This window comes from Lathyrus oleraceus, chromosome 1, assembly GCF_024323335.1.
Source record: "Lathyrus oleraceus cultivar Zhongwan6 chromosome 1, CAAS_Psat_ZW6_1.0, whole genome shotgun sequence".
In the NCBI taxonomy this organism is placed as follows: domain Eukaryota; kingdom Viridiplantae; phylum Streptophyta; class Magnoliopsida; order Fabales; family Fabaceae; genus Lathyrus; species Lathyrus oleraceus.
The window spans coordinates 385,336,592-385,355,677 of record NC_066579.1 but is presented as its reverse complement, the minus strand read 5'-3'; positions in this window follow the sequence as shown (position 1 = coordinate 385,355,677).

Here is a 19,086-nt window from a genome sequence, read left to right as displayed (position 1 = left end):
CCAGTTTTTTAGGATGTTTTGACAAGTTTTGGACATGGCCAAAGTGATGCAGTTTGAGAGAATGTTTGGTTTTTGTTATGTTGGTTTATGACTGCAATCTTTGTGTTCCAAATGACAGAAAAAGGAGGTATTCAAATCTGCTGCTAGCAGTGTTATCCAAAAGACAGAAAAATTCCTGAACCAGGCCCTCTTAGCAGTTGCTTTGTGGTTTTTAGTTTGAGTGAATTTTGGTTGGTCATGTGTTGTTACTGCTCAGGCCAAACTGAATTCAAAAATGACAGAAAAATCTGATGCATGAGGGCTGCTGTTTTGCTGGTCCTTCTGCTGTTGGCTGTTAGCAGGGTTCAATTTCTTTTTGAAGTTTTGACAGCTTTTGGTCAAAATGGCCAAGGATGATTTTCTACAGAAAGAAGTTTTTTTGTGTTATGCAGCCCATAGTCCTCAAATGACAGAAAATTTTTATCCATAAAATCTGCTAAGTGATATGGTACAAGTATGGTTCATGGATTGATGAGATGGACTTGTTGCAAACATGTACTTTCTTCCCAATTCCAAGCAAGTGGGCATGGCTTCTTCTGTGGTTTTGTGCTGCTAAATGAGGTTCAACTAACAGAAAAACAATGATGCACAATGCTGCTAGGTTGTGGTACAAGGCATGGTTGTGGAAGCATGGACAAGTATGGTGAAATTGTACCTTTCTTACAATTCAAGCAACCAAACAATGGCCTCATGTACTGCATATTTTGACTTTGCAAACACATTCTAAATGACATTTCTGAGCTTTTCCAATTGGCCAAATGCTAGAAAAATGTTTAAATCAAAAAGTCAACTCTTGGTCAAACTTGCATTTAAATGAGAAGAGTCAAAATATGCCATTTTGATTGGTGAAGTTTTGGCACATGAAATTTATATTTTTGGAAAGAGGGGATCAAATGTGACTTGTAGGAAAAAACCCCACCAAAATTGGCCAAACGGTTTGAGAGATATGGCCTTTTGAAGTTCAAGATTTTCTGAAATCGATTCGATCATAACTTGCCAACCACACATGGGAATTGAGAGTTCTAGGACTTTTTGGAAATGGGAGAACAAGATCTTCAACTTTCATGTTGGGCAAAAATTCATTTGAAGCTTGTATCATGATGTAAGTTTGAGGATCAAGACTTTCCATTTATGGCAGGTTTCAGTTACAGGTCCAGTTTCCATTTCTGGAAATTTTTGATCTGGCTTCAAATTCTTCCATGATGAGGTTGGACATGACATATGAGGCTTGTATAGACATGAATGAACTCCTTCAAATCAATTCCATCCATCAAATCACTGATTAAATGGCCAGTTGACCAAGTTTGACTTTCTGTTGACTTTTCTAGGGTTTTGCATGATTGAACCACTTCTGATGAATTCCAAACCCTAATTCCTTGAGACCTTGATTTCCAATGATGTCCCAAGTTGTGTGAATTCTTGATTATTGGTCATGGTGCCCAAATTCTGCAAGAATGGCCATCATCCATTGCTTTGGCTGACTGTTGACTGTCTTTGACCTAATTGCTGATAATTGCTTCAACTGCAAGCAACAAGGTTAGACTGACAATATTTTTGTACTTTTTGGATGATAAACATATGAAAAGCAATAATATACAAATGCAAAACATGCTTGGTGATCAAGAACCACACACACAAGGCAACCTACCCACTAGGAGGGAAGCAAAGGCATGCAATGATCCTTGAGGCTATGATATGAGATGATATGGGCCATGAGGGATCTTAGGGCCAAAATTGGGGTCTTACAGATGCCCCTATTTAAGGTCATGCTAGCCGGAGAAGTGAAGTTTAGAAATCTTCATCTCGACGCGGTAGAATGGGCTTAAATAACAGTAATGAGACAAATTTTGGTCCCTAAGAGACCTCATGATGCAAATGTATGTATGCAAAAGACACAAATTCTGTGGGGAATATGGTTAACACAGAAGAAAAGACGATCCTATCGGAGTAATACACTCACCAGGAACAGAGACTCTGACAAGACTTTAGTTGGGGATAAACAATACTGACATAACGTGAACAAGACACGACTCTGATTAGAAGATAACAGAAAACAGACTGTAGGCCTCACTGGGGAGTGAAGGACTCACACTGGGAAAAGAAATCCAAAGGAAAATAAATCCATTGGAGAGACACAAGCTGACTCCTGGGGAGAAGCAACGGGAAAACTTCACTGAGGAAGCACCAAAGAATGAGGTGTTACCGGTATGAGGGTAACAAAAAATCAGGAAGGAACACCAAGGATACCGGGTTGTAGGTATGTAACAGGTGACCGACCAAAGACGTGAATTGGTGTGTGTTCCAAAACACTCATCATCCTGAAGAGAGCGAAAGCAAACTTGTTTATAGGATGGATATTTGATTCTGTAAAGAATGCAAATCTTACTCAGTTGGGGAAACAAACAAAGTGTTCGACAAGAGAGTGCATGAGATATATTATCTATAGCCGTCAAAACGTAGATAATGTACTCGCATGGAAAGTTATCCTGAACCGGGTTGTAGGTTGTTTATAGGATAAAATCCGAAAACGTGAATTGGTTTGTGTTCCAAAACACTCATCACCCTGAAGAAAGCTAGGACAGCAGACTTGTTTATAGGATGGATATTCGATTCTACAAAGAATACGAATCTGACTCTGCGGAGAAAACAATCAAAAGATTGACTCGAGAGTGAACGAGATATAATATCCATTACCGTCAGAACGTGGATAGAATACTCACAAAGGGAGATTATCCTGAACCGGGTCGTAGGTTGTTTATAGGATAAAATCCGAAATCGTGAATTGGTTTTGTGTTCCAAGACACTCATCACCCTGAAGAAAGCTAGAGCAGCAGACTTGTTTATAGGATGGACATTCGATTCCACAACGGGAAAACAAATCTTACTCGACTGGGGAAGATCAACAAAGGATTCCGACCAAAGAGCGCATGAGACATATTATTCATAGCCGTCAAAACGTGAATAATAACCTCGCATGGAAGATTATCCTTAACCGGGTTGTAGGTTGTTTATAGGATAAAAATCCGAAAAGAAAGGCATCAGGATACCAGAATAGGTATATAATGATGACCAATCAAAAGGAGCAACAGACATTACCGACAAAAGGGTAAATGAAAGGCGATCTGCTGAGGATTCACTGGTGAAAACCAATGATCCAGGGAACACAATCACTGACACAAGGTGAAAGGACCTACTGGGGATAAAATTGCTAGCATACGGCAATTATCCACAAAAGACTTGCGAGGGATATAAGTGCTGATCTGAGCGACTTATCCAAGCAAAGGAAAATCAACATCAAGAACTAGATGAAGATAACCACAAGGGAAATTGTCATCGGTTGAGATGAACAACAAAGTTAACTCTGCAAGTGGAGAAAACAGGGTTTATGACTACCGGTTTGTAAGTAGAAAAACCGCAAAGATAGGACTTACGACTGCTGGTTTGTAGGCAGAGGGCCAAAAAGGGTGGAGGTGACCACAAAATTAGGGTTTACATCTACCGAATACGGGATAGAAGACCAACAACTCCACGTGGGGATAGAACGAATCACAAATCCGCACGGGAAACCAAAATAGGGTTTATAACAAACCACAAACTGCTGGAGAGCAGGAAAATAGGATTTACAACTACCGACTGTTAGGTAGAAAACCAAAACTCTGGCTGGAGAATAAAAGGTGTATAACCACAAATTCTGTCAAGAAAGCCAGGAAAAGTAGGACTTATAACCACAGGTATGAGGGTAGCGGCCCAAAATTACTCCGCTGGGGAACAACCCACTGGGAAGCACAAGACATTTGACAAATAGCCAATTCGGGAATAATCCGAAAAGACAGGCTGAATCAAGACACGTCCTAATGAGGATGTAACTCAAACAGGAACATCCATCCCAATATATGTGTTGGGAGGAAACAGAAGAAACCGTCATCCACGAGGATATATCTCAGTGGGGAACTGCAGAAGGAAAGGCAACATTTTTGCTTATGGGGTTGACTCTATATGGAGAGATTTTGACACCCGACATCTGCTTGGGGAGATCTATAAAGAGATCTATATCACCCGTGCAGGAGAACACGACAAGCAAAAGATACATGGCAAAAAATGCAACATGAATATCTGAATGTTTATGAATATGCATGAATATGCGTGATTTATGTTTGATGAATGCTGACAAAACAGACAATTCTAACACAAACAGGTTCAGGAATCAAAACGTCCGGTATTATACTTCCAGGGGAACAACCAGCTGGAGAGCCAATCTGCGGAGATCTTCATGCTGTAAAGCAAAGATCTGCGGGTACTGCTGAAGAAGCAGAGGATCAGAGATATCAGGAAACAACCCAATCAGGGTACAGAAAGTCACAATGGGCAAAGCAGCCACCAAGACGAATCTGTAGGGGAACAAGAGAAGTCCCAAAGTATCTGCAGGGGATCTCAGTGTCAACTGAGAAACAAAAGGATGCATTGCACAAGCACGAACTGTTGTAGAAGCAAATCCACATAACTCCGCTGGGGAACAACCCACTGAGGGAGAGTGATATCATCCAAATAGAATCTAACTGCATAAGCAACTCTACTGGGGAAAACTGTCGGCTACTCTCTTGGGGAACAACCCACTGAGGGAGGACAGATCAAACAAGTAGATTCTGCAACGAACCACTCTACTTGGGAAAGAATATGCATAGCAAACTGATCACAACAAGTAGATTCTGCAATATAAGCCACTCTACTGGGGATCACAAACAGTCAGGAAATCAATCCGTTCTCTGGATGGTAGGGCCATCATCCGACCATACCGGGGATTGAAGGAGTACTCAACAGGCGAAATTGCCATAACAAATACTCTGCAGACTATGCTGAGGAAAAAGATGGTTGAAGACACTGGGATGTCGACCCAATCAACCGCTGAATAGGAAAATAAATCCTGCTCTGCTGAAGAGAACAAACTCTGATGGAGAGATAGCAACAATTCCGCAGACGACTTCGCCGGGGAAAAGGTAAAGTACCGGGTATCAAACCGCTGACTTACCGAGTCTTCAAAAGAAAACGATCGTGCTGAGGAAACAAACAACTCCGCTGGCAACTGCACTGGGAAGAGTGATAACAACTCTGCTCGCGAATCCGATGGGGATATCAATAACAGCTCTACTCATGACTGCCGAGGAGACAAATAAAGTCTGGGGCATACGACCCACTGGTGAAAGTGACGGGGCACCAAGATGACAAACCATCAACCGCCGAAACTCACAAGGAAACACCCATGCTGGGAAAACTGCTGCTGGAGAAAACGAAGTCTTCAACAACACTCTGCTTGCGACTATACTGGGGGAACAACCCCAACAACAACTCTATTTGAGGAACAACCCCAACAAAGATCTGAAGAAAGAAGATACCACCAAACCAGGAATATGAACCAATGTCCTACCTGTTGGAAATCATGCCACCCTCGGGAGAGCACTGAGATATTCTTGAGTATCCTTTCAATCTTGTGAATGTTCACTTTGTTTAAAACAATTTTTTTTTGAAAAATTTTGATTTGTTTAAAACAATGATATTTTATCAATTTAAAACACGCAAAACATTTGTTGAAAAAATTGAAACAAATAAGAGTGCAAATAATTGGATAAAAGCCCAAATTGATTTGATAGAATGGTAGTCTGCAAATGGCAAGACTCCATAGATCTGTACGAATTTGAAATCAGTGATATATATTGGAAGAGGGCTACATTGAACATGATGATCCTTTCTCTACCAATTTGAATCTCGATGTATCCGAAGCTTCGGTTGACGACGAATCGAGAATCTTCTGACGAAATGACGACCGATAAACCAGAAAGTCTTGTCAGGATGCAGTTATTTGCCAAATCCCTAATTTTTGCCTAGATTGCCCCAGGGTGAGGTACTCAATCTAGCGGGATGCAAATATTCTCTTTTTTCAAGTCTCTAATTTTTGCCTGGATTACCCTTGCGGGTTCTCCACCGAGACGCTCATTTTTGCCTAAGCCGCCCTTTCGGGTTTTCAACTTAGCGAGCTATTCTGTTTCATTTGCGTATACTTTTTTTTTTTTTTTTTAGGCAAAGTATCTCTTGACTGCATCCGAATTCACAGGACGAGTGAAATCCTCCCCATCCATTGTTGTAAGCATCAAAGCACCGCCTGAAAAGGCTCTCTTAACAACATATGGACCCTCGTAGTTTGGAGTCCACTTGCCCCTGGAATCGGGCGCGAAAGACAAAACTTTCTTGAGCACGAGGTCACCTTCTCGGAACACACGAGGCTTGACCTTCTTATCGAATGCTTTCTTCATTCTCTGCTGATATAACTGACCATGACACATGGCAGTTAATCGCTTCTCTTCGATCAAATTCAACTGGTCATAACGACTCTGAATCCATTCAGCATCAGTCAACTTGGCTTCCATCAAGACTCGCATTGATGGGATCTCCACCTCTACTGGGAGAACGGCTTCCATGCCATAAACAAGAGAAAAAGGGGTTGCCCCTGTTGAAGTGCGTACAGACGTACGGTATCCATGCAAAGCAAATGGCAGCATCTCATGCCAATCTTTGTACGTGACAGTCATCTTCTGGATGATCCTCTTGATATTCTTGTTAGCAGCTTCAACAGCCCCATTCATCTTAGGTCTGTAAGGAGAGGAGTTATGGTGTGCAATCTTGAATTCAGCGCACAACTCATCCATCATCTTATTGTTCAGATTGGATCCATTATCAGTAATGATCCTCTCTGGCACACCATAACGGCAAATCAGCTGGTTCTTGATAAACTTCACAACCACCTGTCTGGTTACATTCGCGTATGAAGCGGCTTCAACCCATTTGGTGAAGTAATCAATCGCTACGAGAATAAACCGATGCCCGTTGGATGCTTTCGGCTCAATCATGCCGATCATGTCGATTCCCCACATAGAGAAAGGCCATGGTGATGAAATCACATTCAGGAGTGTCGGAGGAATATGAATCTTATCCGCATAAATTTGACACTTGTGACATTTCTTCACATACTTGCAACAGTCAGACTCCATTGTCAGCCAATAATAGCCCGCTCTCAACATTTTCTTAGCCATGGCATGTCCATTGGAATGAGTACCAAATGAACCCTCATGGACCTCAGTCATCAATAGGTTTGCTTCGTGTCTATCCACGCATCTGAGCAAAACCATATCGAAATTCCTCTTATACAGCACTTCACCACTGAGGTAGAAACTGCCTGACAACCTTCTCAAAGTTTTCCTATCTTTCACAGATGCCCCAGGCGGGTAGACCTGGTTCTGGAGGAAATTTTTGATATCAAAATACCAAGGCTTGTCATCTTTCACTTCTTCGATTGCAAATATGTGAGCTGGTCTGTCCAAGCGCATCACAGTAATATTGGGGACATCATTCCACCGTCTGACCACTATCATGGAAGCAAGCGTTGCAAGAGCATCCGCCATCCGATTGTCCTCTCGAGGAATGTGATAAAATTCAACTTCTGTAAAGAATGTTGAAATTCTCCTTGCGTAATCTCTGTACGGAATGAGACTTGGCTGGTTCGTCTCCCATTCACCCTTGATCTGATTGATAACTAGGGCCGAATCACCATAGACATCAAGATACTTGATTCTCAAATCAATGCATTCTTCAAGTCCCATTATACAGGCTTCATACTCCGCCATGTTGTTCGTGCATTTGAAAGTTAGCCTTGCTGTAAACGGAATGTGTGAACTTTGAGGAGTGATAATCACTGCCCCAATTCCATTTCCATATTGATTAACAGCGCCATCAAACACCATCGTCCATCTGGAACCAGGTTCTGGACCTTCATCAAGTGTAGGCTCATCGCAATCTTTCATCTTCAAATACAGAATTTCCTCGTCAGGGAAGTCATACTGAACAGACTGATGATCTTCAATCGGCTGGTGCGCTAGATGGTCAGCCAAGATACTACCTTTGATAGCTTTTTGAGCTCGATACTCAATATCATACTCAGACAACAACATCTGCCAACGGGCAATCCTCCCAGTTAAAGCAGGCTTCTCGAAGATATACTTAATCGGATCCATTCTGGATATCAACCAAGTTGTATGATTTATCATGTACTGGCGCAAACGCTTAGCAGCCCAAGCTAAAGCACAGCACGTCTTCTCAAGTGTAGAGTATCGAGACTCACAATCAGTAAACTTCTTACTGAGGTAGTATATAGCAAACTCCTTCTTCCCTGATTCGTCTTGTTGACCGAGTACACAACCCATCGAGTCTTCAAGAACTGTTAAGTACATGATCAGAGGTCTTCCTTCCACAGGCGGAGACAAAATCGGAGGTTCAGACAGATAATCTTTGATACTGTCGAAAGCTTTCTGGCAATCCTCGGTCCAATCATGCGACTGATCTTTCCGGAGGAGCTTGAATATCGGCGCACATGTGGCAGTCATGTGGGATATAAATCTGGAAATGTAGTTCAAGCGGCCAAGAAAACCTCGGACTTGCTTCTCAGTTTTGGGTGCAGGCATCTCTTGTATTGCTTTGACCTTTGCAGGATCAACCTCAATACCTCTTTCGCTTACCACAAAACCCAACAACTTGCCGGAACGGACTCCAAATGTACATTTGTTCGGATTCAGGCGAAGTTTGAACTTTCTCAAACGCTGAAAAAGCTTCAACAAATGCTCAACATGCTCAACTTCCGTTCGGGACTTAGCGATCATATCATCAACATAGACTTCGATCTCCTTGTGCATCATGTCATGAAACAAGGTAGTCATAGCTCGTTGATACGTGGCTCCGGCGTTCTTCAAACCGAAGGGCATCACTCGATAACAGAATGTTCCCCAAGGTGTGATGAATGTTGTCTTCTCCATATCCTCTGGTGCCATCTTGATTTGATTATATCCAGAAAATCCGTCCATAAAGGAAAAGACTTTGAATTTAGCTGTATTGTCTACCAACATGTCAATGTGTGGTAGAGGAAAATCATCTTTTGGGCTAGCTTTATTCAAATCTCTATAGTCAACGCACATACGGACCTTTCCGTCCTTCTTAGGAACAGGCACAATATTGGCCACCCATTGAGGATATGTAGAAGTCACCAGAAACCCCGCATCAATTTGCTTCTGAACTTCCTCTTTGATCTTCACTGCCATATCTGGATGAGTTCTTCTGAGCTTCTGCTTCACAGGCACGCACTCAGGCTTCAAAGGCAGGAAATGTTGCACAATATCTGTATCTAAACCCGGCATGTCTTCATAGGACCAAGCAAAGATATCTGAATATTCTCGTAGCAAACTGACCAAATCTTCCTTGACAGACTCTTCAAGAAGTGCCCCGATCTTCACCAGACGAACACAATCCTCAGACCCCAAGTTGACTGTTTCCAAGTCTTCGAGATGCGGCTGAATGATCTTCTCTTCGTGCTCAAGGAGACGGGTAATCTCATCAGGAACCCCCTCAACGTCATCTTCTTCTGCCTCAAATACAGGGAATTCAAAATTGGGAGATGGCGTTGGATCATTATGTTCAATGGGTTTTAGGATCAATCTGCATAATGATTTTGGTTAAGGAAAAAACTTCAGCATTTAAACAAGCAAACCATTATGCAGATGAAAAATGTTGTTTTTGTTTTTCAGGGTTTTTTGTGATCACTGATTTCATGCAGAAAAGCAAAAAGTGAAAACAAAGGAAAAACAAATGTTAAACAATGCATTAATTGAATGAAAACATCATTGTATTAAATGCTGCCAACAATGTCATCACTTCTCCTTTTGGCATGGGAGAAGGTTTTAAACAAAATGAACAATTTACTCTGATCTATGGATGACTGTAGGAACATCTACAGCGACCCAATTGTGGCAGACACCACCAGGAATAACAAAATTGTTCATGTCCTCTGCTTCCTCTTCAATGATGGCAGCAGCTTCCTCTTCTTCATGTTGATTGGCGTGAATGAACCCTCCACTCTTGAACAGACCTTGCTCATTGCATGCCCCAGAACCATAGCCAATGCCAGCCCGGGATTTGTTGTCTTCAAGTTCAATCACCTTCCCCAAACCAGCAACTGCACCACATTCAATGGCCAGCTTAGCATCACGGTAGGAAGTGAATGAAGGAGACTTCTTCTCGATTGGTTCATCAATAGATAAAGCTTGGAACTGAGTTCCAACTTCATCCTCTGCGTCAATGTACGAGAAAGAAGACAGATGGCTAACCAGGAGAGCCTTTTCTCCCCCTACTACAACCAATTTCTTGTTCTTCACAAATTTCAGCTTCTGGTGTAGGGTGGATGTCACGGCGCCAGCCTCGTGAATCCATGGTCTGCCTAAGAGACAGCTGTAAGATGGGTGGATATCCATTACTTGGAAAGTGACTTGGAAATCACTTGGTCCTATCTTGATAGGGAGATCAACTTCCCCAATCACGGTCTTGCGCGACCCATCAAACGCCTTCACAACAATCCCACTCTGCCTCATAGGAGGACCTTGATATGATAGTCGAGAGAGTGTGGATTTTGGCAATACATTAAGAGAAGATCCAGTGTCCACCAACACATTGGACATTGCATCAGATTTGCAATTCATAGAGATGTGCAAAGCCATGTTGTGGTCTCTTCCCTCCTCAGGGAGATCAGCGTCACAAAAGCTCAAGGTGTTGCAAGCGGTAATGTTTGCAACAATACTATCAAATTGTTCCAGGGTGACGTCGTGATCAACATACGCCAGATCCAAGACCTTTTGCAGAGACTCCCTATGGGGTTCTGAATTCAGCAATAGAGAAAGAATGGAAATCTTGGAGGGCGTGTGTAGAAGCTGGTCTACAATATTGTACTCACTCTTTCTGATGAGCCTCAGCATCTCATCAGATTCTTCATCAACAATGCCACTTGGGCCACCTGAAGAAACAGGAGTCTTTTGTACGGATGAGGAGGGTTTGGCAACATCAGGTGCCGGATTCTGAATGCTCACAGCGGTCCCAACCGGACGCTCAACAGTATCAGAAGCAGTAGCCTTTGGAGGCGCAGAAAATACACGACCACTTCGGGTCAACCCACTGACATCAGCAATATTAGTTACGGAAGTGGAAGGCAAAGGTACTTCGACCCCATCCTGGACAGCAACAGGATTGTATCTGAAGGGTACAGCTTTGTCAGATGAATACGGCACAGGGCCAGCTGGTTTAATGACCAAGGAAGGGGAAACCTTTGGCTTGTTGCTATTATAGCAAATAACAACTGGTTCAGGCAGCTTGAACACTGGTGAAATGACGTTCACTTCAGGTTCGACTTCATCAACATTGCGATTCTGCAGAATCTCAATGGTACCTTCATTCAACAACTTCTGAAGTTCTCTGCGTACTTGATCGCAACCCAGACGATTAACCGAACAAACGCGGCACTTGTCGTGGTTATGCTCCAAATAACTGTACTGACACAGCATCTTATGTAAATCAACCAACGACTGCCTGATGTGGCTGACATACTTGACCTTGTACTTCCCAAGGCATTCTTGAATCATGTTGACAGATTTCCCATGCGCAGGCAATGGGTTCTTGGTGACGTTCGGGCTTGAGTCCTCAAAACTCAGGATTCCACTTCTCATAAGGTCTTGCACCTTAGTCTTCAGCTGGAAGCAATTCTCAATATCATGGCCCGGAGCACCAGAATGATAGACACAGTGTAGGTCAGGCTTATACCACCACTGAGGGTTGACCGGTATAGCCGGAGGATCTCTCGGAGAAACCAACTTCCGCTCTATTAGAGAGGGATATAACTCCGCATACGACATAGGAATCGGATCAAAACTGATCTTCTTCCTTTCGTAACCCATGTTTGCCTGATTACTCGTACTCCCACGAGGCTGATAAGCCTGTTGCTGTGGACGAGATTGTTGTTGTTGGTACTGCGGTTGTTGGTATTGTTGCTGATGCTGATACTGTTGATGTTGATATTGCTGACGTTGAGGAGTGTTGTCCTTGAAAACAGGTGCTATGTGAGCCACCTGGTGCTGATGACCAGAATGTCGTGCAGGATTCCTCTGAGCAGAGGGTCTTCTGTGTTTGGGCTGAGATTGAACGGCATGTGCTTCACCTTCTTTCCTCTTAAATGCCCCATATCGTTTAGAGGAAGAGCTATCATCCTTAGCCAACCGTCCTTCACGGACACCTTCTTCGAGACGCATCCCCATGTTCACCATCTCGGTGAAATCAGAGGGAGCGCTTGCTACCATCCGCTCATAATAAAATGAGCCAAGAGTCTTCAGAAAGATCTTGGTCATTTCCTTCTCTTCCAGCGGTGGAGTGATTTGAGCTGCCAGCTCTCGCCATCTCTGGGCGTACTCCTTGAACGATTCCTTGTCCTTCTGGGACATGGACCTGAGTTGATCTCGGTCAGGCGCCATATCGACGTTGTACTTATATTGCTTGACGAAAGCTTCGCCAAGGTCATTGAAAGATCTGATGTTGGCGCTGTCCAAGCTCATGTACCATCTGAGCGCGGCACCAGATAGACTGTCTTGGAAATAATGAATCAGGAGTTGATCATTATCAGTCTGTGTTGACATCTTCCTGGCGTACATGACCAGGTGAGCAAGCGGACAGGTGTTCCCTTTGTATTTTTCAAAGTCCGGGACCTTGAATTTGATCGGTATCTTGACACCGGGAACTAGGCAGAGTTCGGCTGCAGACTTGCCGAATAGGTCTTTGCCTCGAAGAGTCCTCAATTCCTTTCTCAGCTCAAGGAATTGATCGTTCATGGCATCCATCTTTTCATGAACGTCTGCGCCCTCAGATGGCTCGGAGTGATAGATGATGTCGTCTACCCTTGGCATGGTATGCACGACAGGAGGAGCGGCGATAGGGACCGAGCTAGACGCCGGCATTTGAGCGAAGGTTGGCGCAGGAATATCTGGCATAAAACCTGGGGGCATGCCCCAAGGAAACCCGGGCGGCATGGCATTGGGCGCGTGGGTGCTGACTGGCACTGTAGAAGTAGCTACCTCTGAAATGACTGTCCTCTGAGCAGGAGTTGCAGGCGTCGGAGCAGGTTGATTCTGAGCGGCAAGGAGTTGCTCCATCAAAGCGCCAAGTCTGGCGACCTCTTCCTTCAATTCTCTGTTCTCTTGTTCCAACTGCTCCATGATTCTTGCAGAGTTGACTCGTGTATAATACCGGTGAATCAGCTTGTCTTCAAAATAAATGAAGAACAGAGGTTAGGACAAGAAGACCAGAAACAAAGGGTACCTGTTTATGCAAGAATGATGCATGAAATGCTTGTGCAAATGCTTTGTTTTCAAGGAACCCTTAGGGTATTTTTGCAATATTTTGATTAATTTAAGCATTTTTGATTCCTCATGGAAAATATTTCATTCAATACATCAAGACAAAAAGTACAGCATTTTAAATTACAAAGAGAAAAGGTAAATGACATCCTATGGATCCCTAAAAGCTCGGGATGCTGGAAGACGAGAAGTGCACAACTTCTTGATCTCTCTCTCATAGGCCGCTTCCATGTCAGCTTTCTCCTTTGCAAGTCGATCATACCTCCTCTTCCAGAATTTGGAAGACTGAGGAAGCAGAGAAGTCCAAGCGTCGTTCGGATCATCGATCACTCGGTGCTCGAGGAATTCAATCATAGCGTCCTTCTCCTTGAGCTGCTGCAGCAATTCCTCCCTCTCACGGATCCAAGCACGCGAAAGGTCTTCTTCTCTCAACTCCTCTACACGTTGGGTAGGGAGGGTTGAAGGCCCAGCCACATCCAACGGTGTAGGTCTCGGATGATCATACGGCATCAAGTAAGTGGCAGCTCTTTGTCTGACCCAAGAGGTGTATGGCTCCAAAGCAATGCAGTTCTTTGGACCCAACTCGTTCCTACTCTTCTTGTGAACACTGCGCCATGCACGGACAAATCTGGCTTTCAGGCCTTGGGGATCTTTACCCTCCTGAAAGAACACACCTTCTAACAGAATGCTATTAGGTTTATCCTTTAGGGGGAACCCAAGCTGGCGACGTGCAAGTATAGGATTGTAGCTGATCCCACCACATGTACCAAGAAGGGGCACATTAGGGAATTCACCACAATAGTCGATGATCTGGACGGTATCGTACACGCGATCATACCAAGTGATATCATCATTGGTGAGAGACATGAGTCTCTGAGACCACCGTAGACATCCCTTGTTCTCCTTGAAAGCAACTGTCTGCGGCAAGTGCGAAATAAACCACTTGTACAGCAGGGGTAAACAGCAGACAATGACTCCTCCATTCTTCATATTCCTCAGGTGCAAGGAGACATATGTATCACCCAACAAAGTCGGAACTGGATTAAGAACCGAGAAGATCCTAATGGCGTTCATGTCCACGAACTTGTCGAAATTGGGAAATAGCACCAATCCATAGATGAGTAACGCGAATAGAGCCTCAAAGGCATCCTCACTCATGGCCTTCCCATAAAAGGTAGCTTGGGCAATGAGGAACTCGGAAGGAAAACCCTGAATTCCGCCTTTGGTAGTCAGGTTAGCTCTAATCAGATCTTCATCTATATGCAACAAGCTAGCAATCTCTCGAGCAGATGGAATATCCTCTAAGCCACTGAACGGCACTTGATCCAGAATTGGAATCCCAATGAGATGAGAATACTCCTCCAAGGTTGGCAATAGCTGGAAGTCCGGAAATAAGAAGCAGTGATGCAACGGATCGTAGAACTGAGCCAGAGTACTCATCAACCCTTCGTCAACCTGAGTGGTGAGCAGTGGTAGAAGCTTCCCATAGCGAGCTTTGAAACCCAAGGGATCTAGTACATACGATGTCAGATTCCTTAACTCTTTTACATCGGGCTGTCTAAAGCTGTACTTCTTTGTATGCCTCTTTGGTCTTTCCATGTCTGAAAATTTTGCAAATAAACCCTTTTTTAAGTTCCTTGAAAATCTTCTTTTTGTGATGACATGAATGCGGATGAATGCGTGAATGCATGAATGCAACAAACACACTCAAGGATCAAGCAAAGCACACCAAACAAAGGTCGTGGGAAAGCTCTATGTATCCCTAATATCAATCATCCATTTTGGTGGATTTAGGTTTTCACCTTATCGACACCCAAGTTCCATTGATATTAACGGTACATGAACCGGTTCAGACATTCTTAATATCAACCAGCCGCTTTGGTGGATTTTAGGTTTTACACCTGATCCGGGATCCATTGATATTAACAATGTTTGAACGACTCAACCACGAATCACGGGTTTGTTGAGAGTCACGATCATGGAGTCTCGGTTAAGAACCACCCAAAGGGAGTGTACTAGGGTTTAAACCTGCCAGACATGTTCTATCAGAGGTTCCCATAATCATCGTTCCATCTTTCGAATATTATCGGAGGAACGAATACTCGTATTCCAAGAATATTCTCAAGAGAAACTCTCATGAGTGTAGTATCGCGTGACAATCGTATCAGAACTGACATCTGAACGACCTCCGCACTACGGTCCTAAAAAATAGGCCAAGATGGGTTTGGTAAACTACGGTCCTTGGCTTCTGCGGCACATGATTGAAAGAATAATGCCTAACCACAAATGACTTGTGTGACATTATTAATCCAACATGACCTCCACCAAGTGAATGGACTCGCAAGTCAACTGGCTAAGGAATACTCCACACCAGTCAACAAGACTATGCCATTCTCCTATCCTAGAGTGCACTCGAGTTCGGGTATAGAACTCATCTCACAGATCACCAAATCAAACAACAATTGTATATCAAGCAATTCAAACATTACAATCAATACAGTCATCCCAAATTGTACAAAAATATGTCAAATAACAGATAACAATATAGCACAACAAGGGTGAAAAGTAGGCAATACCACCAAGGATCGACTATCCCCAGCAGAGTCGCCACTTTTCTGTAGCGGTGTATTCGTCGCTATATGATTTATCGATTAAACCATAAGCAAAGCATACAATGATTTTCGAGTCGCCACCGCACTTTTATTTATCCAAAGGACTGGCTAAAAAGCGAACAAAAGCCTAAGAAGTTTTACACGTAGAAAACTAATAAAAAGATCAGAGAGTCTGGGTAAGGGGTAAATTACGCAATGGGAAGGTGTTAGGCACCCACTACGTCCTAGGTACTCCTAGGGAGCCCTTTTCACACTTGTTGTACTAAATTGTTATTTGTTATGACATAAGCATTGTGCAAACATGATTGGGATGGTGAGAAAAGAATATACAATTTTATTATTGGGTTTGAACGGATGAACCCGCTGCCTACGTACCTTCCATCAAAGGTAAGGATCAAAACGCCGTAGTTCGGCTAAAAGATTTCAAAAAGGTTGATGGATTCAATTTTAAACAATAGCACTGAGGCTTTTCATTATCAATGGGAGAAAACTCGACCAAAACCAACATCCACCATGCGAGGATAGCTTCGACGTACTGGAGGGGTTAACCCTGTTTTTAGTACGGAAGTCTTACTGTCGACTCACTAAGGATAGGCAAGATTTACATCAACCGCAATGATAATTGAAACCTATGGCTAATGCATGAAAAGATTAACAAGGGACAAAGCCAAAACAAGTGAATGAGTGAAGTTAATTGATTGTGATTATGAAAGTGAAGTCAAAGTATGATTAAGATTGATTTGAAAGAAGTATTATGAAAATGGAGTTTGAAAAAGTCAAGGACTTGGGTCCAGGTTTTTAGTTTGGAAAACATGAAGAAGTTTGCACAATATCTATGTCAAGTTTGAAAATTGAAGTGTGAAAAGGTTTAGGACATAATGAGGATGAATGGATGGATATGGATTGTAAAACTTCTTAGAAGGTTCACTTCTTGAAATCATATGGGAGATGATTCAAGTGTGTCCTTTGGAATAGCAATGGATAATAACAAACAAACAAGAAAGTCAACAAAAGCGGATATCAGATGCCAATCATTGGTCTTATACCAATCTCCTAAAATAAAACCGGATATCAGATGCCACTCAATGGTCTTACACTAATCTCCTCAAACAAAGAAATAAAAGGTGGATACCGGATACCAATAGATGGATTTACACCAGTCTCCTAAAACAGAAATGGATATCAGAGGCCACTCAATGGTCTTACACTAATCTCCTAAACAAAATGAAACTTGGATACCGGATGCCAATCTGTCTGGGCTTACACCAATATCCAACATATGATCATAGGAAAGCAAATGCCAACTAGCAGGGACTTACAGTTGCAACCTCACATAAACAAAGAAAAACAAAACATGGATGTCAGATGCCAATCTGTCTGGGCTTACTCTAACCTCCACAGTATGGTCCTAGGAATACAAATGCCAACTTGCAGGGACTTACAGTTGCTTCCTCACATACAAACAAACAAAACAACATGTGATCATAGGAGAGCAAATGCCAACTTGCAGGGACTTACAGTTGCTTCCTCACATACAATCAAGTAAATGCATCAGGCAAAGATAAGATGAGTGGCCAAGGTGATGGTCTTATACTCACTTCCATATCATAGGAGCAATGGCCAATGGATGGTCTTACAATTGTCCTGAATGGGTAAACAGCAATGATAATGTCACAAAGACAAATGAGATGATTATGCCTTGATGAGCAATCAATGATGATGAGTGCACAAAGCATGAAAGCAAACATGTGTATATGAGGCAATTAATCAATCAATCAATATCAAACAGCACACTCTATAGCCAAACAAAGGGGGTTCACACAAGAGGGTTTGACTATGAAAGTCCACTGTAATGGGTGAATGTCGCTCTTAACCTTGCCATTGAGAGGCTAAGGTGAAGCAGATGAATAGGAGATGAGGGGTGTGCCTCATTGCTTCTATCTCAGATCAGAGAGAGCATCAAATAATAGAAAGTGGGGGAGTTCAGAAAGATGGAACTCTTTCCCCTTTATTGACTCGATTAGATCTTGGGTTTTTATCTCAATGCTTCAACCATGTAATGGGAGCAAAGAGAGGACACACTGAATAGTGGGGGATAGCTTGCTTATCCCTACCTTCCACCAATTGCCTTACTTGAAGGACTTTTCCTGCTTGGGACAATTTTAAACAAACACAGGCATTGCCTCTTAAGGAGGACTTCAGACAGTTTGCCCGGTCAAATAACAGACCGGGTCTCCAGACTACATGAAGAAGAAAGGTTTATACCTCAAAGCAAATGCTAAATAGCAAAGCAAGCAACTAAAGCAACTAAAGTGTACCTGAAAAAGTCAAACTTATTAGTAAACAAGTCAGCAGTTCAAACCAAAAGAAATGAACCAATAGTCAACCACAGAGGGACCAATTTGTGCAAGGCACAAGACTCAAGTATGTGAGTCACACCTACAAAACAAGGGTTAGCACAATATATATAATACAACTCAATCAAATTTGAATGATCTTTGAGGCATTGGTGCTTAACCTGAAACAATAGCTCAATTGTAAGCTCAAAAGACCACTAGGGCTAGCCTAGGGTCAAAGATGAAAGAAAAAAAGTCAAACAGCAAAGGAAAGTCAACCCAATTCATGTTCAAACATTTAAGAAGCAATCTCAATTGGATTCATAATCAAATCATGCACCATTGTCATTTCATATGCAAAAGGATGCAAAGCATGGCAAGAAAGAGCACAAATAGGTCAACAGCAAGACCTCTTTCAAAAGTCAACTCAAACAATCTCAAAAATCATGAAATAAATCACACTCAATCCTAACATCTAGCATGGTAGACATGTAAAATTTCATGGCATTTGGATGAGAGGAAGGCAGTCAAGTAAAATCATGAAGTCAAACCAAATTCAAGTAAGCATGATGAAAGTCAACAAGCATGGGTCAACTTCAAAAAATCATATCAATTTGAAAACAGAAGAGAAATGAATGAGATTAACACCAATGCAAAGCTTGAGATGTCTAGTTATCACATATGAAATTTCATGGTCATACAATATGATGTGAGAATTTCACAAAGGATTTGGCAACATGCATCACATAAAGTCAACAAATGACTAAGCATGGAAGAAAATTCTCAAATAAATGGAAAACAGCATCATTAATTCCAGAAAAATTCATACACAAACTA